At 39.3% G+C, this 27,523-nt stretch overlaps 1 protein-coding gene and 1 pseudogene across 4 annotated transcripts in view; one reads left to right on the top strand and one right to left on the bottom strand.

The window, feature by feature from the left end:
* The window catches only part of LPAR1 (lysophosphatidic acid receptor 1), a 410,361-nt gene that overhangs the window by 382,075 nt on the left and 763 nt on the right, over positions 1-27,523 (bottom strand). For 2 of the 4 annotated variants that reach the window (XM_071217066.1, XM_071217069.1), the window contains exon 2: positions 12,383-12,570. The exons of the other annotated variants lie outside the window; for them this stretch is intronic. The gene's annotated coding sequence lies outside the window, so the exon portion shown is untranslated. The remainder of the gene's footprint in view (positions 1-12,382; positions 12,571-27,523) is intronic. 4 annotated transcript variants of the gene reach the window in all.
* On the top strand, positions 1,703-26,582 carry LOC101429340 (thiopurine S-methyltransferase pseudogene; annotated as a pseudogene).

Genomic DNA, 27,523 nt, shown 5'->3' with positions numbered 1-27,523 from the left:
GCTTGTAGCTGCTCTTTGACGAGGGCAGAGAGAGCCTGCAATTTGTGAGCTGGCAAGGGCCACTGCTCAACCCAGATGGGCTCCTCTGTGTCCCATTCCAGAGGGATAGGGTCAGGTTTTGAGATGGGAGCAGTGGCCCCTAGAAGGGGGGGGGGCAGCGCAGCTGAGAAGGCTTCTGTGGTGATTCGGGCCTTTAGCTGGCTGAGAACATCTCTCCCCCATAAGATGGTCTGGACTGACGAAAGGACGAGTGGATAAATTTGGCCTTCGTGGCCTTCTCGGTCACTCCAATGCAGAGGCTGGGATGTTTTCCAGGAGGCAGCGGCTCCTGTGGCTCCGATGACTTGAGGGCCGGTTTCGAGGGGCCAGTGATTGAATGCGGCGATTTCAAAGGGAACACAGGAGACTTCAGCGCCAGAATCCAGAAGCCCATCAAGCCATTGCCCATTAATCTTAAGCTCTAATGAGGGTTTCTGGCGGCGCGTGATGGGCGTTGTCCACATTATGGCTTGGGAATTTTTCTGGGGGCCTCTTGGGGGTGGGGCTGAGGCCTGCCCCGCTGGAAGTTTAAAGGCTGCTGGGAACCTTGGGCGGAACGGCAGTCGCGGGCCCAGTGATAACCTTTCCCACAATGCGGACACAGCGTAGAAGGGCCCCTTGGCCGTCGCATCGGCGGGTCTGAGCGAGGCGCTGGGCCTGGCTGGGAGCACTCGCGGACGAAGTGGCCGGGCTGGCCGCACCGAAAGCAGACGGAAGTGGGGGCAGATGAAACAGCCATGGCAGAGGCAAAGGCAGCGGTGAGTGTTTTGACTTGTGGGTCGACGTCACGGCAAAGCAAGGACCCATTCGTGCAGAGCTTTGTCGCGTATGGGAAGGATTACGGCCCGGAACGGCGCAAGGCACCCGTCAATGACTAACTCTTTGGCTAACGCAAATTGGGCATCCTCGCTGGAAATTTTCCGCTGACAAGCTTCCATGACGCGGGCGACAAATTCTGGGAAGGTCTCATTGGAGTCCTGAAGCAGCTGCGCGAGCTTGGTGGGCTGCTTGGTGGAAACTAGAGAGAATGACCGCTGGACGAGGACCTTTACCTGGTGCCAAAACCCTGGGTCAATTTCGAGATAAGAATGAGGGTTTGCATAATTGTTGGTGCCCGTGTATGCATCGGAGGGATCGAGGACGCCAGCCTGGGCATTCTCCACGATTTGCTGGTCAACAGCCACTTGGTAATGGGCGCGCCATTCGATAAATTGACCGGGCGTCAGGATGGCACGGGCTAATGCAATCCAGTCATATGGGAGAACGAGTTGGGTCCCCAACTCCTCAAGTAGTTGCTGCGCATAAGGGCTGCCAATTCCGTCTTCCTTTACAGCTTTGCGGAGGGTCCTGACCTCTTCCGCTGTAAAGGGTAGCCAAGTTTGGGGTCGCTGCTGCGTGGGCTGCGGATTCAGCGGATACAGCTGAGGGGTTTGAGGAGGCGTGGCACCGGGGACCGATGGAGCAGCCAAGGCAGGTGAAGGGCTATTGCCGTACGGCGGCGGCAAGGGATAAGCGGAACACGGGTGAGAAAATGGCGGCTTAGCGGCTTCCGGGCGACAACAAAATGGCGGCAGGACCCTTCCGGGCGCCGGCCAAGATGGCGGAGCAGCTGCATCCGGCGGCAGACAAAATGGCGCGGGGGGCACTTCCAGTTTAGCGGAAGATGGCGACCCTGCAGTTTCCGGGCCCGAACCGGATGCTGACTGGGCAGGAAGAGGCAGGTAGAGGCGGGAGGAGGAGGATACTGGCGGAGAAGAAGCCGGATGCGCGCCATCTTGGGCAGAAGTAGGGGAAGAAGGCGGAAGTCCGCCATCTTGGGGAGTGGCAGGAGTGGTTTCTGTCTGCTGCGGGGAGCTCGGGCAGGGAGGTTCGCGCTCGAGAGCAGCAGCAAGTTGGTTAGACAGAGAGTCAGTGTCGGCAGACTCATAGGGATCACAGTCTAGAGGCCGTTTGGGAGAAGCTTCATAAACGGCCTCGGTAGGGGCGCCAAGGAGACAAGCGCGAATGGCAACGAAAATGGGTAAGAGGCCTGTTGGGAAGGTGCGTTTCTCGTGCTCCATGGCGGAGGTGACTTGATCTATGAGTCGCGAATAGGTGTCTGGGCTCCAGAGTTGGCAGGTGGCGAGCCACGGATTAAAAGGGAGCAAGAGATCCCAGTACTTTTGGAGCTGCCACAAGGAGACGCGGACTCCATTGGCATCGAGCAGGGCAGCGAGGGCCCTGACTTGCGGTGCCTGACGCAATGACAAAGAGGCGCCCATGACGGGATAGGGACGGGATGACGGCGAGGGGTCCCTTGGGGCTCGTCCGGGCGAGGGGTCCCTACCTGGAGAGGAGGACGATCACAGCAGCAGCAGCAGCAGAGAGGGGCTGGGGGAGGAGCTGCCACGTTGGGCGCCAGTTGTAGCTGAGCGAGAGGGTTTCGTCCTCGCTCAGGCCCAAGAGTCGGGGGGGCTTGCTCCTGCCGAACCACCGGCGGGGGGTGCCCCAAGAGGGAGCACCGGTTCTCCAGGCGTGGGGGACGCGCAGTTGGGGAAAAACCACGGAGACCGCTTGAGCACAAGAACAGGTCTGCTTTATTGCGGAAGTACACTTGGTTATATAGGCAGGGAAGGGGGTGGAGTATGAAGGGGAGAGCAGGGCAGAGGGGTGGCTGCGGATTGGCTAAAACTGGGGGGGCAGACCTCTGGTAATACGCCGTAAGCAGTTACTGGGGAAGAGGGCAGATTGTAGGTTGGCAATAAGGGCGGGACTGGCGGGAAGGACGGCGGGGGCTGAAAGGGGAGGAGGGGTGGAGAGAGGCAGTAACAGTGCACCCCATAAGAAGAGCTACCCAGTGTGAAAAAGTGCAGCCTGCCCAGGGTGGCGCCGCACACATGGAGAGCTGATGCAGCAAGATGACACAACAAAGAGAGACACAGATTCCCGGTGCCGCTGACAATACAAGCAGACACAGAATAATACACAGCAAATTGACACAGACAGCAGACAACTGGGGGGGGGGGCGGGTAGAGGAGGGTAGGGAAGGGAAGAGAAATAAATTTTAAAAAATTTAAAAATCTAAAAAAAAATGGAGAAAGGGCAAAAAACTGTCTAAGGGAGTTGTTTGGGAACTGCAGAACAGGAGAGTGCTATGTACCATCCAGGAGGGACAAAGACAGAGGGATGCAAAGGCGGAAGAGAAAACTATGAATTACAAGCCCCTACTGAAGGGAATGGCCCCACCCTTAAGACAGACAACCTGGGTAAAACCCATGGCTCACTGCAGATAGTTGAGAGGGGAACAAACATCTTCCTCCCTGGGAAGCAGGGAGGTGTAAGGGGGGGCAGAGAATGATTTCTCTTCAGCAAGTTTGGCCAGTGAAGCCCATTTGAATCTGCTCTGGTCAGACAAGAATCGCCAGTGAATGGAGGCTGAAAGAGACACCTATTTGGAAAAGATCACTGAAGAGCACTATCTGCTGGCAGACCTGGAAACTGCAAGGAGAAAAAAATTGTTCGGGAATCTCTCATGTCCAGGAATTATTGGATCAGGTCTGCAATCCATTAGTAGATCCCTGGCCCTGTTTTGATAACTTAAGTTGAGCAATCTTAAAGATTTAGAATAAGTTGAACCAAAAAGAAAGTTTTTTAAGCCATGAAATAAAACCACTAGGCATGAGAGAGAAATTGACTGTCAGAGTAAATTCACCAACATAATCAGATGCCTAGGCATCAGCAAAACATTACAAGCCATACTAAGAAACAGGAAGGTACAGCCCAGCCAAAGGATCAAATCAAAAATCCTGATGAGACACAGGATTTAAGACAACTAATCAATGACGTTCACACAACTCTCCTAAATCAATTCATCTTGCTGAAGGAAAATATGGCTAAAGAGAATAAGGATATTAAGAAGACACTGGATGAGCATAAAGAACAATTTGAAAGCTTGCAATGAAAAGTAACAGAGCTTATGGGAATGAAGGACACAATGAATGAGATTTAAAATACAGTAGAGGCAGATAATAGCAGATTTGAATTAGCCATCTACACATAAAAGGGAAGCTCAATAAGACTACATGCCAATCTCCAGAAACCGTAGAGTGCGAAGGCAGTGGTACAATATATTTAAGGTTCTGAGACAGAAAAACTGCCAGGCACAAATTCTTTATCTAGGAAAACTGTCCTTCAAAATTGAGGGTGAGTTTAAAGTCTTCGCAGACAAACAAAAAAAAAACAGAGTTTGTTACCGAAAGATGGAATTTACAAGAGATAATAAGGATTTCTGCAGCCTGAAAGGAAAAGACAATTGTGAGAGACTTGGAGAAGAATACAGAAATGAGGAATATTAATAGGATAAATAAAAGGGTAAAAAGACAGACAATAGTAAGAAAGGACAAGAGAAAGTCAAAGAATAAGATAGATAAAGTAGGTAATGCCTTTCAGTAATGACACTGAATGTTAATGGATTGAACTCCCCAGTCAAAAGACTAAATTTTAAAAATATGTGCTCCCTATATGCTATCTACAAGAGACTTACCTTAGATGCAAAGACACAATCAGGCTGAAAGTGAAAAGGTGGAAAAATGTATTCCATGTAAGTAGTAACCAAAAAAGATCTGGAGTAACAAATCACTGGACAAATAGACTTTAAATGGAAAACTTTTATAAGAGATGAAAAAGGTCATATATATTAATAAAAGGGGAAATTCACCAAGAAGAAATAACAATCATGAATATTTATGCATCTAGTGTGGGTGCCCCAAATTACACGAGACACACACTAGCAAAACTAAAGGGAAAAAGAAATATGTCTACAATAATAGAGACTTCAATATATCACTCTCAGAACTGGATAGAACATCTGGACAGAGGATAAATAAGAAAACAAAGATCTTGAATATGATAAATGAACTAGATCTAATAGACACTTTTAGAGCATTATACCCTAAAACTACAGGATATAATTCTTTTCATGTGTTCATGTATCCTTTTTCAGGAAAGACAATAAGTTGGGTCATAAGACAGGCCTCAGTAAGTTTACAAAAATTGAAATTATACAAAGTACTTTCTCTGATTATAATAAATGAAGCAGGCAGAAAAAGGGAAAATTCACAAGTATTTGGAGATTAAACAACACAATATTAAACAATCAGTGGGTTAAAGAAAAAACAGCCAGAGAAATCAGTAAATATTTCAACATGACTGAAAACAAGAACACAACATATCAAAACCCATGGGATAGGGAAGACGCTGTGGCTCAATCAGATGAGCTCCCATCTACTACATGGGAGGCCCTCAGTTCTCATCCCAAGGCCTCTCTGTGACGGCAGGCTTGCCCACACACTGAGAGTGCCACCCAGCTCGCAAGCACCAGGGAGTGCCACCCGACCCACAAGCACTGCGGAGCACCACCCAGCCTGCAGATGCTGCAGAGAGCTAATTCAGCAAAGGTGATGCAACAAAAGAAGGGAGACAAGCAAGAACATAGAAGAGCCAGCAGTGAATGAACACAGAGAGTAGACAGCAAGCAAGACGCAAGGGGAAAGGGGAAAAATAAATAAATACAGGCACAGAAGAATGTACCATGGGACACAGACAGCAGACAGTATGCAAAAAAATCGCAAGAGGGGGATAAAAAAAAAAAAAACCATGGGATATAGCAAAGGCAGTGCTCAAAGGGAAATTTATAGCCTTCAATGCTTATATTAAAAAAGAAGAAAGAGCTAAAATTGAAGACCTTACTGCACACCTGGAAGAACTAGGGGAAAAAAACATCAAATTAATCCCAAAGCAAGCAGGAGAAAAGAAATAATAAAAAATTAGAGCAGGAAAAAAATGAAATTGAGGAAAAAAATAGAGAGCATCAACAAAACCAAACATTAGTTCTTTGAGAAGATCAACAAATTGACAAACACTTGACTGACAAAGGAAAAAGAGAGAGAATATGCAAATAGATAGAATCAGAAATGACAGGGAGACATTACCACTGACCCTGCAGAAATAAAAGAGAACATAATAGGATACTATAAACAATTGCACACCAACAAACTAGACAATATAGATGAAATGGACAAATACTTACAAACACACGAACAACCTACACTGACCCTCAAGAAAAAGAAGACCTCAACAAACCAATTACAAGTAATGAGATTGAAAGTCATCAAAAACCTCCCAAAAATAAAAAACACAGGGCCAAATGGCTTCACAGCTGAATTCTATCAATCATTCAAAGAAGATCTAACACCAACCTTGCTCAAACTCTTCAAAAAAATTGAAGAGGATGAAATACTATCAAACTCATTCTACGAAGCCAACATCATTCTAATATCAAAAACACTATGAAAAAAAAATTACACACCAATTTCTCTAATGAACATAGATGAAAAAAACCTCAACAAAAAATAGTTGCTAACAAAAGCCAAAAGCACATTAAAAGAATTATATACCACAATCAAATGAGTTTTATCCCAGGTATACAAGGGTGGTTCAAGACAAGAAAATTAATTATTATAATAAACCACATTGATAAATTGAGGAAGAAAAATCACATGATCATCTCAATTGACACAGAAAAGGATTTGACAAAACAAAGCATCATTTCTTGATAAAAAGACTCCAAAAGAAGGGAATAGAAGGAAACTTTCTTAACATGGTAAAGTGCATATATGAAAAATTCACAGCTAACATTGCACTCAATGGTGAAAGACTGAACACTTTCCCACTGAAATTGGGAACAAGACAAGGATGCCCACTGTCACCACTGTTATTCAACATTATGCTAGAAGTTCTAGCTCAAGCAATTAGACAAGAAAAAGAAATAAAATTTCACCCAAATAGGAAAGGAAGAAGTAAAACTTTCACTATTCACTGATGATATGATCCTATTCCTAGAAAATCCTGAAAAATCCACAAAAAAGATACTAGAATAGATGAACTCAGCAAAATAGTAGAATACAGGATTAATTCGCAAAAATTGGTAGCACTGCTATACAATAATAAAGAGCAATCAGGAGAAAATCAGGAAAAAATTATATTTGCAAAGCAACTAAAAGAATTAAATATTTAGGAATAAATTTAACCAAGGACCTTAAGGACCTGTATTAAAACTACAAAACATTGCTAAAAGAAACCAAAGAAGACTTAAATAAATGGAAAGACATTCCATGTTCATGGATTAGGAAACTAAGTATCATTAAGATGTCATTCTACCTAAACTGATTTACAGATTCAATGCAATCCCATTAAAATTTCTAACAGTCTTTTTTTTTTTCAGAAATGAAAAAGCCAATTCTCAAATTTTATATGGAAGGGTAAATGGCCCAAAATAGCCAAAAATGTTTTTATGAAGAAGAATGAAGTTGGAGGACTATCAATTCCTGACTTTAAAGCATATTACTTAGCTACAATGGTAAAACAGCATGGTACTGACATAAAGATATACTTATTGACTAATGGAACTGAATTGAAAGTTCAGAAATAGAACCTCACATATATGGTCAAGTGATTTTTGACAAGGTTGTCAAACCCACCTGGCTGGGTCACATCAGTCTATTCAACAAAAGGTGCTGGGAAAACTGCATATCCATATCCAAAAGAAAGAAAAAGGATCTCCATCTCACACCTCATAAAAAAACTTACTCAAAGCGGATAAATGACCTAAATATAAAAGCTAGAAACATAAATTCCTAAAAGAAAATGGACAGAAACATCTTCATGATCTTGTGCTAGGTAGTAGTTTCTTAAACCTTATACCCAAAGCATAAGCAAGAAAAGAAAAAATAGATAAATGGGACAACCTCAAAATTAAATTTCTGTGCTTCAGATGACTTCGCTAAAAAGGTGAAAAGGCAGTCTACTCATTAGGAGAAAATTTTTGGAAACCACATGTCCAAAGTTTTGTGTTTTTTTTTTAATCAAATTTTTTGTCTTTTTTTTAAAAAATATACATAGATCACACAAAATGCTACATTAAAAAATATAAGCAGGGAAGCGGACTTGACCCAGTGGATAGGGCATCCGTCTACCACATGGGAGGTCTGCGGTTCAAACCTCCAGCCTCCTTGACCCGTGTGGAGCTGACCCATGCTCAGTGCTGATGCACGCAAGGAGTGCCCTGCCACACAGGGGTGTCCCCCGTGTAGGGGAGCCCTGCGCAAGGAATGTGCCCTGTAAGGAGAGCCACCCAGCGTGAAAGAAAGTGCAGCCTGCTCAAGAATTGTGCCATGCACACGGAGAGCTGACACAAGATGACGCAACAAAAAGAAACACAGATTCCCAGTGCCGCTAATAAGGGTAGAAGTGGTCACAGAAGAACACACAGTGAATGGTCACAGAGAGCAGATAACTTTGGTGGGGGGAAGGGGAGAGAACCCCACTCCCCACCCACCCCCCACTTCTCCCACATCAACAATGTCTTTCATCAGTGTAACACATTCATTGTATTTGATAAATACGTTTTAGAGCACCGCTACACCACATGGATAATAGTTTACCCTGTAGTTCACACTCTCTCCCAGTCCATTCAGTGGGTTATGGCAGGATATATAATGTCCTGCATCTGTCCCTGCAATATCATTCAGGACAACTCCATGTCCAGAAGATTTTTATATAAAGATTATACAACTCAACCATAAAATGACACACAACACAATTACAAAATAGGCAAAAGACTTGAACAGAAACTTTTCCAAAGAGGAAGTATAAATGGCCAAAAAGCACATGAAAAGATGCTCAACATCGCTAGCTATTAGTGAAATGCAGATCAAAACTACAATGAGGGAAACGGACTTTGGCCCAGTGGTTAGGGCGTCCGTCTACCATATGGGAGGTCCGCGGTTCAAACCCCGGGCCTCCTTGACCCGTGTGGAGCTGGCCATGCGCAGTGCTGATGCGTGCAAGGAGTGCCGCCCCACGCAAGGGTGTCCCCCGCGTTGGGGAGCCCCACGCGCAAGGAGTGCACCCGTGAGGAAAGCCGCCCAGTGTGAAAAGAAAGTGCAGCCTGCCCACGAATGGCGCCACCCACACTTCCCGTGCCGCTGACAACAACAGAAGCGGACAAAGAAACAAGACGCAGCAAATAGACACCAAGAACAGACAACCAGGGGAGGGGGGAAGTTAAATAAATAAATAAATCTTAAAAAAAAAAAAAAAACTACAATGAAATATCATTTCACATCTTACAGAATGGTCGTTATTTTTTTATTTTTTCATGGAAAACTACAAGTGCTAGAGAGCATAGGGAGAAGAAGGAACAATCCTTCACTCTTGGTGGGAATGTAAAATGGTGCAGCCTCTGTGGAATACATTTTGGCAGTACCTCAGGAAGTTAAATATAGAATTGCCATATGATTTGGCAATCCCACTACTAGGAATATATTCAAAAGAACTGAAAGCAAGGACACGAACTAACATTTGCACAATGATGTTCATAAAAGCATTATACAAAATTGTTAAAAGATGGAAACAACCCCGGTGTCCATCAACCTAGGGAATGGAGAAACAAAATGTGGTATATACACATGAAGGAATACTATTCAGCTGTATTAAGGAATGAAATTAGGATTATTATGACAACATGGATGAGCCTTGAGGACATTATGCTGAGTCAAGTAAGCCAGACACAAAAGGACAAATATTGTATGGTTTCACTAACATGAACAAAATACAATGAGTAAACTTATGGAATTAAACTATAGAATATAGGTTTCTAGGAGATAGAAAGTAGATCGAGAAGGGGAAGCTGATGCTGAAAGTATGTAGAAAGTTTAATAAGGGGGGTTGTAAACATGGTGAAATTATTAGAGTGGATGCTAACACAGAATAATGAGTATAATAAAATTTGATGATTAATGTATGTGATTGTGGCTGAAAGGGGTAGTCTAGGAAGGTAAATGTCAATTGAAAGAAAGCTAGAGGAAATAAAAAAGTAGATAGTTTTAACAAATAGGACTTGATGACAATCTGGATGCAAAAGAATGAAAGAAAAGAACTCTAGAAGGTAGTCCTTGGGAAGAATAAAAACATAACAGACAAGGAAGCAGACCAGGCTTTGACATCAGTTATTTAGACACAAACTCTCAGTTACTCTATGTTGTAATTTTCCAAATTTATATGGGTGATTCAAAAGCCAGTGAAAGGCTTGGCTTTATGTCTGCTGGTCTTAGGTCTGCTGTGAGTGGAATCTTAGAAATGCTATTGCCTTATAGTTATAATGCTTCCTTTGTAGATTTGTTTTCTAACCAAGAAAATAATTCATTAAGCTTGAATTCTCCCATCCCCCTCTATAATGTTCTAAACAGCTGGTACTTATTTAGGACATGATGTTGAGTTCTGCCACTTGGACTCCATGGTGATATAGTATTTGTTTCTTGCTGTGAACTTGTAATAAAACGGAGTTATGTTTTTCTAAACCAATTCATAATCATTGCATTAGGGATCTTCCTTCATGCCTATGAAATTAAAAATTTGCATTTTAATCTCTGACATAAAATAACTTTCTCTAATTCAACTGAGTCGGGCAACTTCAAGTCCTAAGAAATAGTGTTAAATATTTGGAATTCATAATAACATAATTTTTTTATTAAGTAAACTGATTTGACATTTTGAAAAAACACCTCAGTTGAGTGAGTTACTACGTTTTTCCCCTTAAACCGTCATTTAGCAAATAAATGCTGAATTAGAATATGCACCAAAGGAAAACAAAATTGTGAAGAAGAGTTGCCTGAAAAGAGGAAGGGGCTTGCGGGGGTGGTGAGCACACTAGAGGGAAGCCTCTGATAGTTTGGCTCTCAATTAGATTTCTTCTAATCCACCTGTCAAATGCCAAGGAAAAAAAGTGCATTTTGCAAGGGCCTTATCTCCAGCTCTGACCTCCTTCAGCTCTGACCCTTTGACCTACTCAGCAGGAGCTGCTCTGAGCAACTGTGCCCAGCACCTGGGAGGCAAGAGAACTCTGTGGAGGTCAACAAGTCAACATTCCACCAGGAACTTTGCGGCTGGAAAATTCAACAAATTCAGCTGTTAGCCTTGTCACGCCCTACATCTAGGCTTCCATCCAAGCCTTTGCCTTCTTCTCTATGGAAAACTATAACCCAAGCCCCCTGCACCTCAGCCATCTTCTGCCACCCATTCTCTTCACCTCCCAGTCCAGCCAAGCCCTGCTCTTCATCCCACCTCCCTGCCTCCCTCTCTACCCACCTACCCACTGCGCCTTGTGAAACTCCAAGGCCATAACAAACAAACCTTTTCCATCTACAAATACTTCCTTGATCATTCCAACATTAACAATAAATCAACTTATTAACTTCTTTCCCAAACCTGTAATTCTGTTATGCAAAACCATCCATTTAGTCACCAAGGAGCTAACATTTGCAGTCAGCATGACCTTCTCCTCCCATTTGCCTCCCACATCCAATCTATTGCCCCATCTAGACAATTCTAGTGATTTGTTAGGGGGGGATAAGGACTAGATGGACCCTTGCTCAGTTATCAACCATCTTATTGTTTTTAAGACTCTTTAATTATGAAAAAAATTCAAACAGAACAACACAACCAAAATCCCACATACCCACCACCTAACTTACATCAGATCTTAACATTTTACGATACTGAGATTAATTCCATTTCCTTTCAACACTCTTACTATTTTTATGGTTTGTTTTTATACGTGAAACTCAAAAAGATTGGATGACTTTTCACAGGTCCAAATCACATACCCACAGACTCTAAGACACAGTATGTTCAATGAAGTGTTTGCTCAATGGTACTCAGCATAAATGTGTACATCTCCCTGAGTCCCAGTTTGCCCATCTCCATTTCCAACCTGCTTCCTTTGAATACATATATATATATATATATATATATATATATATGCATTAGTTGTCTCTCAATATTTTTCTTTAATACATCTGTACATGTGCATCTACCGCTTTCCTTTTATTTATATTCCCCATATGATTAGTTCTTTCATTTAACAATAACCATGGCTTAAGCACCTACAATGTGTCAGGCACTATTTAGGCCCTTAGTTTATATATCTATCAACCTTTTTCTCTATGTAGCTTTCTTTTTCTTGTTCAGACCATCTTTCAATCTGAATGTCTTCCCTTTTTCTTTCTATGGTCTCCAACATTATCTCTCTCACATCTCCCTCACATAGCTGACTGCAGTAGAAAACAAGAGTATTATTTTATTTATTGTGCTTTTGCACTAAAATGATGTGACCTCTATCTCTTTTTTTTTTTTAATGGACTAAGAAATCATTTCCTATTGAATAATGTTCAGATTTTTGACAGTAGTAGCCAAAGCTACAAAGAACCCCTCATTTCTCACCAAACACCCTGGATCCCAAGCGTACCTGAGTAATCTCCACTTTACAGATCACCTTTCAGTCTTTCACTTGTGCTGATTCTTCTTGTATGGGGTACCCTCACCCTGGATTTGTCAAGGTTTTTGAGGTTTGGCTGCTACTGCCTGTTTTTCCACCTGTATCTCCAGCAATTATAACAGCAATTAGAATCTGGTGCACAGGAGCTCAAGAAACGTCTGTAGTATTAAAAAAAACACACACACACAATAAAAATTAAATTACTCATGACCAGGTGGAACATGTTTTCTGTTAACTGATGAGCCACCATAGAAACAAATTCCTCAGCTCTAACTGACAGGCTAAGACTGAAAAAGACACTGTAGGAATAGACAAGGAAGAACTCAACATTTGTCACTCTAACAAAGGAATGAGAAATTCTGAGATTGTTCTTTCTCAGGGGTTAAAGAACTGTCAGAGGTGGAGTAGAAACAACTGCAAATAGTTTGCCTTCCTATTAATCCTTTAGGGCAAGAAAACCTGTTCTAAGTGGAAGTAGTAACAGCTGCAATTCTACCCTCACATTCCACAAAAGTCACAAGAAAACTAATGAGAATTCAAGTACTCTGTGATAACAGTAGGAAGAAACTTCCAAAGAAAACCCTGAAAATCAGGACTTAGAAATGTTTTTCCCTTAGAAAAGTGAAGAATCAAATGACATGTACCTGAAAGATCCCAATGAACCAGATGAGGCCAGAGAAAAAGCCCTCAGAAGCCCAGGTGAAAGTTTACATAGAAGGGACTTGCTCCAAGGTTAAATCAAATAAATAGGAAGTTAGAAAATTAGCATAATCTCCTCTCTCTAGGCTTCCCCCCTCCCGGGGTCCAAACTGGTTTACAACTCCTGAGTGAGATTATCTGTCTATAGGCAGAGATAAAGCCCTTGTGGGTCAACTCACGTAGAGGCTTAGTAATTAAGCTCACTTAAAATACATGTTTAAGAAGAAAGGCATTCCTGGCAAAGCAAGGCAGCACTCCCAGAGCAGCAAGAAAATCAGCTAGATCTCACTGGGGACTAAATAGACCACATCCTTAGGAAAGGATAATATTTTACAAACCCTACCTGCAATTAAATCATCTAGGGTGATTCACATTTCTGGGCACCAACTCTTTCCTATTGAATCAAGGTTTACCTACAGAGGAATTCTCGGTGTTAATAGGGGGCAGGGAAGTACTTCCTCTCTAGGCCCTACCCAAATCCAAATGAGTTCACAACAATTTTGATATCTTTTGTCTACACAAAGGGAGACAGAGTTCCTGAGAGTCAGCTGTATTTCAACAAGTTTCCTGGGTGATTATATACCATATGTATTAAAGTTTGAGAAGCAAAGACTTAGACGTCTGAAGATGCTAGTGCCCCGAGTAGGTACAAGCCTACCGGTGCTGAGGTTTCTCTCTACTGGGAACATTTTTCTTTTTCTCTCTTACTAGACAAGTTGTGGGTTTACAGAAAAGGCTAAATAAAATATGGGATTCATATATACCTCCTATTATTAAGACCCTACATTAGTGCGGTACATTTGTTACATTTGATGAAACTGCATTTTTAGAACTTCACTATTAACTACAGTCTGTGGTTTACATTAGGGTTCACTGTTCGTGTTATATGGTCTAATGAATTTTTATTTTTTTGTATTTTATTCTAGTAACATATATGCAACCTAAAATTTCCCCTATTAACCACATTCAATTATATAATTCAGTGTTGCTAATTACATTGACATTTGTGTGCTACACTCACCACCATCCATTACCAAAACCATCCATTTCCATAATTCCAAATAAGAACTCTGTACAATTAAAGCATTAACTCCCTATTCCCTAACTTCACCACAGCCCCAAGTAAACTATATTCTAGACTCTGAATCACTGTGTTTGCTTATTCTAATTATTTCATATTGATGAGATAATCTAATATTTGTCCTTTTGTGTATGACTTATTTCATTCAACATGAGATCTTTAAGGTCCATCCATGTTGTTCTATGTATCACAACTTCATTACCTTTTACAGCTAAATAATATTTCATTGGGTGTAAATACCTCCTTTTATTTATCCATTAAAGGGTAAAGGACACTTCGGTTGCTTCCATTTTTTTTTGGCAATTGTGAATAATACTGCTATGAACACTCATATGCAAATATCTGTTCTAGTCACTCCTTTCAATTTTGGGGGGTATATACCTAGAAATGGGATAGTCAGGTCATATGGCAATTATATACTTAACTTTCTGAGGAACTGTCAATTAGTATTCCTCAGCAGATACATCATTTTACACTGCCACCAACAATGAGTGAATGTTCCTATTCCTCCACATCCTCTCTAACACTTGTAATTTTCTGGGGTTTTTTTAATGTTAGCCACTCCAGTGCAATGAAATAGTAACTAGTGGTTTTGATTTGCATTTTCCTAGTGAGCATCTTTTCATATACTATTTGGCCACTTGTATATCTTCTTTGAAGAAATGTCTATTCAAGTCTTTTGCCCATTTTTTAATTGGGTTGTCTTTTTGTTGTTGAGATAAAGGATTTCTTTATATAATATGGATATGAAATCCTTATTCAGATATTTGGTTTCCAAATATTTTCTCCCATTGTCTAGGATGTCATTTCCTTTCATGAAAAAGTACTTTGATGAACTCAAATTCTTAATTTTCATGAGGTCCCACTTATCTGTATTTTCTTTCGTTGCTCATGTGTTGACTATAGAGTAGTAAAAAAACCATTGCCTAACAAAAGATCCTGAGGGTGCATCCTTACGTTTTCTTCTAGGAGTTTTATAGTTTCTGCTTTTATATTTGTCTTGGTCCATTTTGAGTCAATATTTGTATATGGTATGAGGGAGGAATCATCTTCACTGTTTTGCAAATGGAGATCCATTTATCCCATCACTGTATGTTGAAAAGACTATTCTTTCCATATTGGGTGATCTTTGCCACCTTGTCAAAAAGTACTTGGCCACAAAAGTAAGGGTTGGTTTTTGAATCTCATTTCGGTTCCATTGGCCTCTATGTCTATCCTAGTAACAGAACCATGCTGTTTTCATTATTGTGGCTTTATAATAAGTCTTAAGATCTGGAAGTGTGAGTCTTCCAACTTCATTCTTCTCTTTCAAGACTGCTTTGGCTATTCAGAGCCCCTTACCCCTCCACATAAATTTGATAACTAGCTTTTCATTTCTGAAAAGACTATTGGAATTTTAAATGAGACTACATTGAATCTATAAATCGCGTTGGGTAGAACAGACATCTTATTAATATTTAGTCTTCCAATACATGAACATGGAATGTCCTTCCATTTTTTTAGTCCCTGTTGCATTATTTTTAGCAATATATTTTTTAAAGATTTATTTATTTATTTATTTCTCTCCCCTCCCCCCCCACCCCAGTTGTCTGTTCTCTGTGTCTATTTGCTGCGTCTTCTTCTTTGTCCGCTTCTGTTGTCAGCGGCACGGGAATCCGTGTTTCTTTTTGTTGTGTCATCTTGTTGTGTCAGTTCTCCATGTGTATGGCACCATTCCTGGGCAGGCTGCACTTTCTTTCATGCTGGGCAGCTCTCCTTATGGGGTCCAGTCCTTGCGTGTGGGGCTCCCCTATGTGGGGGACACCCCTGTGTGGCACGGCACTCCTTGTAGGCATCAGCACTGTGCATGGGCCAGCTCCACACGAGTCAAGGAGGCCCGGGGTTTGAACCGCAGACCTTCCATGTGGTAGATGGATGCCCTAACCACTGGGCCAAGTCCACCGCCCTATTTTTAGCAATATTTTGTAGTTTTATTTATTTATTTTTTTTTTAAAGATTTATTTTTATTTATTTATTTCCCCTCCCCTCCCCCAGTTGTCTGTTTTCTGTGTCTTTTTGCTGCGTCTTGTTTCTTGTTTCTTTGTCCGCTTCTGTTGTCGGCAGCGGCACGGGAAGTGTGGGCGGCGCCATTACTGGGCAGGCTGCTCCCTCCTTCGCGCTGGGCGGCTCTCCTTATGGGTGCACTCCTTGCGCGTGGGGCTCCCCTACGCGGGGGACACCCTGCATGGCACGGCACTCCTTGCGCACATCAGCACTGCGCATGGGCCAGCTCCACACGGGTCAAGGAGGCCCGGGGCTTGAACCGCGGGCCTCCCATGTGGTAGACGGACGCCCTAACCACTGGGCCAAAGTCCGTTTCCCTATTTTGTAGTTTTATACGTACAACTCCCTTACATCCTTAGTTAGTTTTATTCCTGTACATTTAAGTCTCTTAGTTGCTATTGTAAATGGAATTTTTTTCTTCTTCTTCCAATTGTTCATTACTACTATATAGAAGCACTACTGATTATCTGCTATTGATCTTGTACCCCACCACTTTTCCAAACGCACTTTTTAGCTCTAGGAACTTTGCTGAGGATTTCTCATGATTTTCTGTATATAGGACAGTGTCATATGCAAACAAGGAAAGTTTCACTTCTTCCTTTCCAACTTGGATGCATTTTATTTATTTTTCTTGCCTAATTGCTCTGGCTAGAATTTCTAGTACAATGTTGACTAATAGGACTAAGACTTAGCATCCTTGTCTTATTCCATATCTTAGAGGGAAAGCTTTAATCTTTCACCCTTGAGTATGATGTTAGCAGTGGATTTTTCATATATGCCCTTTATCATATTGAGGAAGTTTTCCTTCTATTCCTTCTTTTCTAAGTGTGTTTATTCAAGAAGAGTTGCTGGATTTTCTTAAATGCCTTTTCTGCATCAAATGAGATGATCATGTGGTTTTTTCCTTCACTGTGTTAATATGGTGTATTACCTTAATGAATTTTCTTATGTTGAAACACCCTTCCATACCTGGGGTATATCCCACTTAATCATGGTGTATAATATTTTATACACCATGCTGTTGGATTCATATTGCTAGTATTTTGTTGAGGATTTGTACATCTATATTCTTAAGAGATATTGGACTGAAGTTTTCTTTCCTTGTGGTATCTTTATCTTGCTTTAGTATGAGAAGAGTATTGGCCTCATAGAATAAATAAGGGAGTGTTCCCTCCTTTTCTATGTTTTGGAAGAGTTTGGGCAGGATAGGTAATAATTCTTCTTGAAATGTTTGATAGAATTTACCTGTGAAGCCATCTAACCCTGAGCTTTTCTTTGTTGGGAGGTTTTTGATTACCCATTCAGGCTCTTTGCTAGTTATTGGTCACTGAGATCTATTTCTTCTTGAGTCAGTGTAGGTAGTTTGTGTGTTTCTAGGAACTGACTGTCCATTTCATCTAGGTTATCTAATTTGTTGGCATACAATTGTTCATAGTATCCACTTGTTGTCCTTTTTATTCCTCTGAGGTTAGTAGTAATTGCCCGATTTTAATTTCTGATTTTACTCATTTCTGTCCTTTCTTTTTTTCTTGCTAGTTTAGCTTAAGGTTTGTCAATTCTATTGATCCTTTCAAAGAATGAACATTTGGTTTTGTTGATTCTCTTTATTGTTTTTTATTCTCAATTTCATTTATCTCTAATCTTTATTATCTCCTTCTTTCTGTTTGCTTTGGGTTTAGTTTGCTCTTCTTTTTCAAGTTCTTCCACTTTCGAGGTTAGAACTCTGATTTGAAATCTTTCTTCTTTTCTAATAAGAAGCATTAGTGTTCTCAAGCACGGCCTTTGCTGCATCCCATAAGTTTAGGTATGTTCACATGTTTCATTAACATATTTCCTGGTTTCTCTTGTGACTTCCTCTTTATCTCATTGGTTGTTTAAGAGTGCATAGTTTAATTTCCACGTGTTTGTAGATTTCCCATTTCTACCTCTATTATTGATTTCTAACTTCATTCCATTGTGGTCAGGGAATATACATTGTATGATTTCAATATTTTTGAACTTTTTTTTTTTTAAGATTTATTTTTATTTATTTAATTCCCCTCCCCTCCCCCGGTTGTCTGTTTTCTGTGTCTTTTTGCTGCGTCTTGTTTCTTTGTCCACTTCTGTTGTCGTCAGCGGCATGGGAAGTGTGGGCAGCGCCATTCCTCGGCAGGCTGCTCCCTCTTTCGCGCTGGGTGGCTCTCCTTATGGGTGCACTCCTTGCGCGTGGGGCTCCCCTATGCGGGGGACACCCCTGTGTAGCACGGCACTCCTTGCGCGTATCAGCACTGCGCATGGGCCAGCTCCACACGAGTCAAGGAGGCCCGGGGCTTGAACCGCGGACCTCCCATGTGGTAGATGGACGCCCTAACCACTGGGCCAAAGTCCGTTTCCATTTTTGAACTTCTTGAGACTTGTTTTGTGACCTAAGATATGGTCTATCCTGGAGAATGATTCATGTACACTAGAGAAGAATGTGTATTCTGCTTTTGTTGGGTGAACTGTTCTAAATCAACAAAATAGATCTTTTATTTTTAAAAGTCTCCACAAATATTAAATCAAAGAAAAAGGAAAAAATAAAAATCAGGTAAGAGATATACATCACGAACCCATCAGTCCAGACTCCTCCCTGTCACTTGGTCATGTGCATTTTAAGTCACACAGAGGCATCACAGCCCAGGCCCCTCATCATGCAAATACATATTATAGAACCAATTACACAGTAGCAAATGAGAACTGCAGACCATGCAGATATAAGTACCTAAGTCCTCTGAGACCCAGTATGGAATCCAAGCAGCTGAGGAGTGTCACATACAAAAGTGCCTCCAGGAAAATAATAGACCATGGCCAAACGGTTGGCAAGAGGTACAAACACTCAATCCAGTGCCTGTGTGCTTGAGCACCTAAATGCAAAATGGACCTTTCTGGATTGACTCCATCTGGCTGCTTGGGACAAGATACCCTAATGGGGAAAAAAAACAGAAGTAGAAAAGCCTTATGTAAAAAAAGGGGTGGATGTACTGAACTGCTATAAGACAGGACACGTCCCAGAACTGAAAAGTATAATGAAAAGGGGGCACCAAATAAGGGAGAGAATTTAAACAAATCACAGGAATGGTGGGAAAATTCTGCAGAAAAAAAAATAAAACAGATCAAGAATCTTGGAGAAGAAACGGAGTGAAGGAATCTTTCTCCTGGAGGTGAAAAAATTGCATACAAAAGGGCAATCTTAAAAATTGTACCATATATCCAGTACAAGAATCAGGTACAGAAGAGCTGAAAAAATCTGAACACTTAAATATGGACTACTTCAAAGGTACAGAATAAGTTGGACCAAGTGTCAAAGAAGAGTCTTAATACAAAGTCAATGAAAAATAAAACTTTAGGCAAGAGGGAGAAACTGACCTTCAGAGTTAAAACATCAAAATAAACAGATGCCCAAACATCAGCAAAAAAATTACAAGTCATACGGCTCAGTCAAGGGAACAAATTAAAATTTCAGAGAGACACAGAATATGGAAAAACTAACCAAAGAAGTTCAAACAAATCTCCTAAATCAATTCAAGAGATGAAGGAAAATATGGATAGAAATAAAGTAATGGTGGGTGTAGAGCTAAAGGAAGGCTATGTGCAAACATAAAGAAGAAAGTTTACAAAGAAACATAACAGAATTTATGGGAATGAAAGGCACAATAATGAAGATTAAAAATACACAAGAGATATACATCAGCAGATTTGGACAGGAGAAAGAACTAGAAGATAGGACAATAGAATTCATACAGTCAGAACAGATAGAGTAAAGAAAAGAAAAACTTGAATAGTTTCTCAGAGATCTGAGTGACAGCACAAAATGCACAAACATATGTGTCATGGGTGTCCTAGAAAGAGAAGAGAAGGGAAAAGGGGCAGAAAGAGTATTTGAGGAACTAATGACTGAAAATTTCCCAACTCTTATGCAAGATGTAAATATACATATCCAAGAAGTGCAACATCCACCAAACAGAATAAATCCTAATAGAACTACTCCAAGACACATACTAATCAGAAAGTCATATGCCAAAGATAAAAAGAGAATTCTGAAAGTAGCAAGAGAAAAATGATTCATCATATACAAGGGATCCTCAATAAGACTAAGTGTCATTTCTCATCAGAAATCATAGAGGTGAGAAGGTAGTGATATGATAAATTTAAAGTATTTAAAGAGAAAAACTACAAGCCAAAAATTGTTTATCCAGCAAAACTGATCTTCAAAAACAAGGGACAGTTTAAAATATTCACAGATAAACAGAAACTGAGAGAGGCCACCAACAAAAGATCTACCATGAGAGAATTATAAAGGGAGTTTTGCAAGTTGAAAGGAAAAGACAAGAGAGAGTGGCTTGGAGTAGTGTGAAGAAATGAAGATTATCAGTAAGGGTAACCAAAAGGATAAATGCAAAACCCAATAGTACTTATCCTCAATATACAACTCTATTCTTTAATTCCTATAAGAGTCAGAATACAATTGAACAAGAAAAGGGCATATTTTCTGATAATGGACATGCAAAATATAAAGTGGTAAAGTGGGACAAGAACAACATAAAGAGGGTATCAGGGGATATGGGAGCAGAGAATGTGTATGCTACTGAAGCTAAGTTGGTATCTTTTCTAATTAGTGGGTCATAGACATAGGCTGTGTAATATAAACCCCAGGTAACCACAAAGAAAGTATTTAAAATATATACAGGAAAAATAAAGAGGAAGGAATCAGCCAGAAACTCACAGAAGATAAACTATTCAGAAAAGTAGGCTGCAATAAAGGAAAAGAGAGGCTAAAAAGACATGACATATAAAAACCAAAGGACAAAATGGCTGAAGAACTGCCTTTATAGTAATAACACTGAGTGTTAATGGATTAAACTCACCAGTCAAAAGACAAATTGGCAGAATTGATTTTTTTTTAAAAAAAGTATGATCCAACTATATGTTGTTTACAAGACATTCATCCTAGACCCAAAGACACAGATAGGTTGAAAGCGAAAGGATGGAAAAAGATAATCCACCAAAAACAGTAACCAAAAAGAGCTGGGGTAGCTATACAAATATCAGAAAAAATGAACTTTAAGGCAAAGGATGCTAAAAGAGACAAATAAAGACACTATATATTAATAAAAGGATCATCTACCAAGCAATATAAATATTTATGCACCTCACCATGGTGCTCCAACATACATGAGGCAAACACTGGCAAAACTGAAGAGAGAAATAGACATCTCCACAATAATAATTGGAGACCTCAACATATCACTTTCATCAATAGAGAGTATATCTAGAGTCTAGACAGAAGATCAATAAGGAAACAGAAATTGAATAATATAATAAATGAACCAGACCTAACAGACATATATAGAACATTGCAACATAAAAACAGCAGTTTATACATTCTTTTCAAGTGCACATAGATCATACTCCAGGATTGATGACATATTGGATCACAAAACAATTCTCAATAAATTTTAAAAGTTTGAAATTATACAAAGCAACTCCTCTGTACAACAATGAAAAGAAAATGGATATTAATAACAGAAAGAGAACTAGAAAATCCACAAATATGTGGAAGTTAAATAACACATTCAAACAATCAATAGGTCAAAGGATATCAGTAAATATCTTTTTTGTGCATGTGTAATTTTTTTAGGAGGTACCAGGATTTGAACCTGGGACTTCAGATTTGAGAGGCAGGCATTCAACCACTGAGCTACATCAGCTCCCCTGGTATCAGTAAATGTCTTGAGATGAATGAAAATGAAAACACAATGTATCAAAACTTAAGGGGTACAGCATAAGGCAGTTTTGTGAGGGAAATTTATAGTCCTACATACTTACATTTAAAAAGAAGAAAGAACTAAAATCAAAAACATAACTGTACACCTGGAGGAACTAAAAAACAAAAAAGCAAACTAAACCCAAAGCAAATAGAAGGAAAGAAATAACAAGTATTAGAGCAGAAATGAAATTGAGAATAAAAACAACAAAGAGTATAACAAAAACAAAAGTTGGTTCTTTGAAAAGATCGATAAAATTGATAAAACCTTTAGCTAGACTAACAAAGCAAAAAAGAGGGAAGATGCAAATAAAATTAGAAATGAGAGGAGGGACATTATTGCTAACCCCATAGAAATAAAAAGGAATATAAAAAGATACCATGAACAACTCTATGCCAACAAATTAAACTACCTAGATAAAATGGAAAAAATCCTAGAAACCTACAATGATTCTAGAAGAAAAAGAAGATCTCAATGGACCAGTTACAAGTAAAGAGATTGAATTCATCATCAAAAACCTCCCAACAAAGAGACACCCAGGACTAGATTACTTTAAAGGTGAATATTAACTAAAACAGTTCAATAAGAATTAACACTTATCATGCTCAAAATTATTCAAAAAATTGAAATGGGTTCATTATCTTACACAATTTATGAGGCCAACATCAATATAATATCAAAGTCAGATAAAGATAGCACAAGATAAGAAAACTTCAGTCCAATACCTCTTATGAATATAGATGCACAAATCCACAATGAAATACTAGAAATCTGGATCCAACAGCACATTAAAAGAATTATACATGGTGATTAAGTGGGATTTATTCTAGAGATGCAAGGGTGTTTCAACATAAGAAAATTCATTAAGGTAATACACTATATTAACATAGTGAAGGAAAAAACCACATGATCATCTCATTTGATGGAGAAAAGGCATTTAAGAAAATCCAGCAACTCTTCTTGATAAACACACTTAGAAAAGTAGGAATAGAAGGAAACTTCCTCTATATGATAAAGGGCATTTATGAAAAATCCACTGCTAACATCACACTCAAGGGTGAAAAATTAAAGCTTTCCCTCTAAGATCTGGAACAAGACAAGAATGCCAACACTTACCACTGTTGTTCAACAATGTACTGGACGTTCTAGCCAAAGCAATTAGGCAAGAAAATAAATAAAAGGCATCCAAGTTAGAAAGGAGGAAATGAAACATTCACTATTTGCAGATAATACAATCCTATATACTAAAAGTTAAAAAAAAGAAAAAAGAAAAAAGAAAAAAAAAACTATAACAAAGCTCCTAGAACTAATAAATAATTTCAGTAAAGTGGTGAAATTAGAAGTGATTCTATACACTAGTAATGAGCAAGTTGAGGAGGAAATCAAGAAAAAATTCCATTTACAATAGCAATTAAAAGAATGAAATACCTAGAAATTAATTTAGCCAAGAATGTAAAGGACTTATACTTGGAAAACTACAAAAGTTTGTTTTGCAAAATCAACTTCACAAAAGTCTAAACAAATGGAAGAACTTTAAATGTTAATGGATTGGAAGACTAAATACTGTTAAAATGTAAATTCTACCCAAAATTGTTTACAGATTCAATGCAATCTCAATCAACATTCCAACAGCCTATGTTGCATAAATGGAAAAGCCAACTATCAATTTCAATTAGAATGGTAAGTTGCCCCAAATAGCCAAAACTATCTCAAAAAAGAACAAAGTTTGAAGACTTACACTTCCTGGCTTTAAAATTTATTACAAACCTACACTTGTCAAAACAGCATGGTACTGCCTCAGGGATAGATATATAGGCCAATGGAATTTAATTGAGTATTCAGACCCTCACATCTATGGCCAATTGATTTTTGACAAGGATACCAAGTCCACTCAATTGGTAAAGAATAGGCTTTTCAATAAATGGTGCTGGGAGAACTGGATATCCATTTGCAAAAGAATGAAGGAGGACCCCAGTTCACACTATATACAAAAATTAACTCAAAATGGATCAAAAAACTAAATATAAGAACTAGGACTATGAAACTACTAGAAGTAAGCTAGGGAAGTATCTTCAGGATCTCATGTTAAGCAGTGGTTTCTTAGACTTTATACCCTAAGCACAAGCAACAAAAGTAAGAATAGATAAATGGGATCTCATCAAAATGAAAAACTTCTGTGCATCAAAAGAATTTATCTGAGGGAAGCAGACTTGGCCCAACGGGTAGGGTGTCCGCCTACCACATGGGAGGTCCGCAGTTCAAACCCCGGGCCTCCTTGACCCATGTGGAGCTGGCCCATGTGTAGTGCTGATGATGCACAAGGAGTGCCGTGCCATGCAGGGGTGTCCCCCATGTAAGGGAGCCCCATGTTCAAGGAGTGCGCCCCGTAAGGAGAGCCACCCAGGGCGAAAGAAAGTTCAGCCTGCCCAGGAGTGGAGGCCGCACACACAGAGAGCTGACGCAGCAAGATGACGCAACAAGAATAGACACAGATTCCTGGTGCCGCTGACAACAATACAACAAGGGAAGCAGACACGGAAGAACACGCAGTGAATAGACACAGAGAGCAGACAACTGCGGCGGGGGCAGTGGGGAGGAAAGGGGAGAGAAATAAATAAAAAATAAAATCTTTAAAAAAAAAAAGACTTCATCTGAAAGTAAAAAGACAATCTACTCAATAGGAGAAAACATTTGAAACATATCTGATAAGGGTTTAATATTCAAAATATATAATGAAATCCAATAATGAACAAATAAGAAGACAAACAACCCAATTTAAAAATGGGGAAAAGGGTTGAATAGACATTTCTCCAAAGAGGATATACAAATGGCTAAAATGCACATGGGAAGATGCTCAACATCAATAACTTATGGAAATGCAAATCAAAACCACTATGAGATACCATTTCACACCCACTAGAATGGCAACTTAAAAAAAAAAAACAGAAAATTACAAGTGCTACAGAAGACACAGAGAAATAGGAATAGTTCATTCACTGCTGGTGGAAATTTAAAATGATGGAGCCACTGTGGAAGACAGTTTGGCAATTCTTCAGAAAGCTAAATATAGATTTACCACATGACCAGGCAATCCCACTACTAGATATACACTCAAAAGAATCTGAAAGCAGGGACTTGAGCATGGGTGTTCATGGCATCATTCACAACTGCCAAAAGATGGAAGCAACAAAATGTCCATCACCCAATGAACGGATAAACAAAATGTGGTACATACATACAATGGAACTATTATTCAGCATTAAAAATGAATGAAGTTCTGATACATATGAGAACATGGATGAATCTTGAATACATCATGTTGAGCAGAATAAGCCAGACACAAAAGGACAAATGTTATATGATACGAAATAATTAGAATGAGCAAACCCATAGAGCTAGAGTACAACATAGGTTACTAAGTTCTGGGGTGGACGTAGGGAATGGGGAGTTAATGCTTTAAATGTACAGAATTTCTATGTGGGTTTTAGAAATGCATGGAGGTGATGGTAGCATAACAATGTGAGCGTAATTAACTGCACTGAATTTTATATGTGAATATGGTTAAAAGGAGAAATTTTAAGTCAAATATATGTTACTAGTAAAATTAAAGGAAAAGACATCGGATCATTCAACAAAGTGAATCCTATTGTAAATGACAGATCATAACTACTAGAACAATTATGAAAACATTCTTTGTTAAATTATAAAATATGTACCAAAATGGTAAAGATTCTATGCCTTGCTCTGGGGAGTGGTCACCCAGGGCTATGCATATACAAAAATTCACGAAGATTTGGCATTTTGGTATAGGAGGCAAAGGTGTCTACAAACTACAGATGATACAAGAACTTTACTTTAAATTAAAGAGTACCTAGATAATGAGGTACAGAAAAAACAAGTACTAACTCTGGAAGAATGGCAAGAAAAGTGGGTGAGCCGCAAAATTGCATCTCATCAAAAACAAGGACATCGGCTATTAAAGAAGTATTTGGATACTTTTCTTAATGGCAAGAGTGGACTCAGGATATTTTTTCCCTCTTTGTGGAAAAGTAGTTGAGATGAGATACTTTGCACATCAAAGACACAGTGTAGTTAGTGTGAAGACAGTGGATTTGGAATTAAAGAATTTTTTACAGAGCAGAGTCTTTATCTTACTCAGAAGAACCAATTGCTGAAATTCCTGGAGCCAAAGTATTTTAGAGTTCTTCAGGGTATATTTCAGTGTCCTATTGCAGCATTTTTTTATCTTTCCAGAGTATTGGCAAATTTGACAGGATTTGGGATAGAGCAGCGTTAGTCGTTAATCCAGAGAGAACCCTATGTTGCTAGAATGCTGTCCCTAGCAAAAAAAAGGGTTTCACTACCTCGAGTCTCTTGTTTCTTATGATCCAATTAAACATGCAGGCCCACCATTTAATGTTTCAGACACTGAAATTAAAAGGTTGTTTGGCACAATATGCAATATTCATTATCTTTAGAAGGTTAACGTTTTTTAAGAACGATATATAAAAGGTGAGGAATTGACTATATATTTGGAAAGTTTTATCTATTTACAGAAAAATAAGTGAGACCAATAAAATCTAATAAAGCAACATGTTTTGAGCAATCAAAAATTATGTTCAGGCATGAAAATATAATGAATGAGTAAAAAATCATTTACAAATCACATCAAAGATCTTTGTTCAAAAACGGATATAACTTTTCAGAGAAAAACATACACGAAAATCTTAAAGTAACTTACCTTTGGAGAGGAAAGTGCAAATAGGGGTAAAAGCAGACTAATCTGTTTTACTTACAGATTATAAAAAATTTTATCACCAACATGTATTACCTGCATAATTAATACATAAAAGAAAAATGTAACTTAAAGAAGTATAATAGGTATAGAAAAATTGACATTAAGTATAATCCTTTAAGAGGGTACAAGGTAAAAAAAGTAATCAAAGAAATTTATAGAATATTAACTCTTACTATAAACACTATGCTCAAATCCTAGTACCCCTTTTCACATTTTCTCTCTTTATAATTTTATATGTAAGTGAATCAAGAAACAAATTAAATTTTAATTAAGTGAACCAAACTATATGGAACCAAGTGTTTTTCCCAAACTGTAAAAATTTTTTAAATTAAAAAAATAAGGTTTTTCCTGAAAAGAGAAAGTAACACACTAATACAAGGAGTTAATAATAGAGTTGTATATGGGGAAAAATACACCTAATGTAATTGTACAATTATAATATCCTTTCAGCAATTGTAACAAAGGTACCACATTAAAGCAAAGGGTTAATAATAGCAGTATATGTATTTTCTTCACGGTTTTTCAGTAAACTTACAACATATCCAATAAAACTAATTATTTTTAAAAATCAGTTAAGGGTATGGTCCATCCTGGGGCACAATTCACAGTTCTATGGACCTGTGAAACCTAGAAGCAAGTTATCTGCTTCCAGTATACAATGGAGGGCCAGGCACAGGATAAACATCCCCATTACCATAGGGAGAAAT

This window comes from Dasypus novemcinctus, chromosome 8 (assembly GCF_030445035.2).
Source record: "Dasypus novemcinctus isolate mDasNov1 chromosome 8, mDasNov1.1.hap2, whole genome shotgun sequence".
Taxonomy (NCBI): Eukaryota; Metazoa; Chordata; class Mammalia; order Cingulata; family Dasypodidae; genus Dasypus; species Dasypus novemcinctus.
The sequence above is the reverse complement of the archived record's forward strand: the minus strand, read 5'-3'. Positions and strand labels throughout refer to the sequence as shown.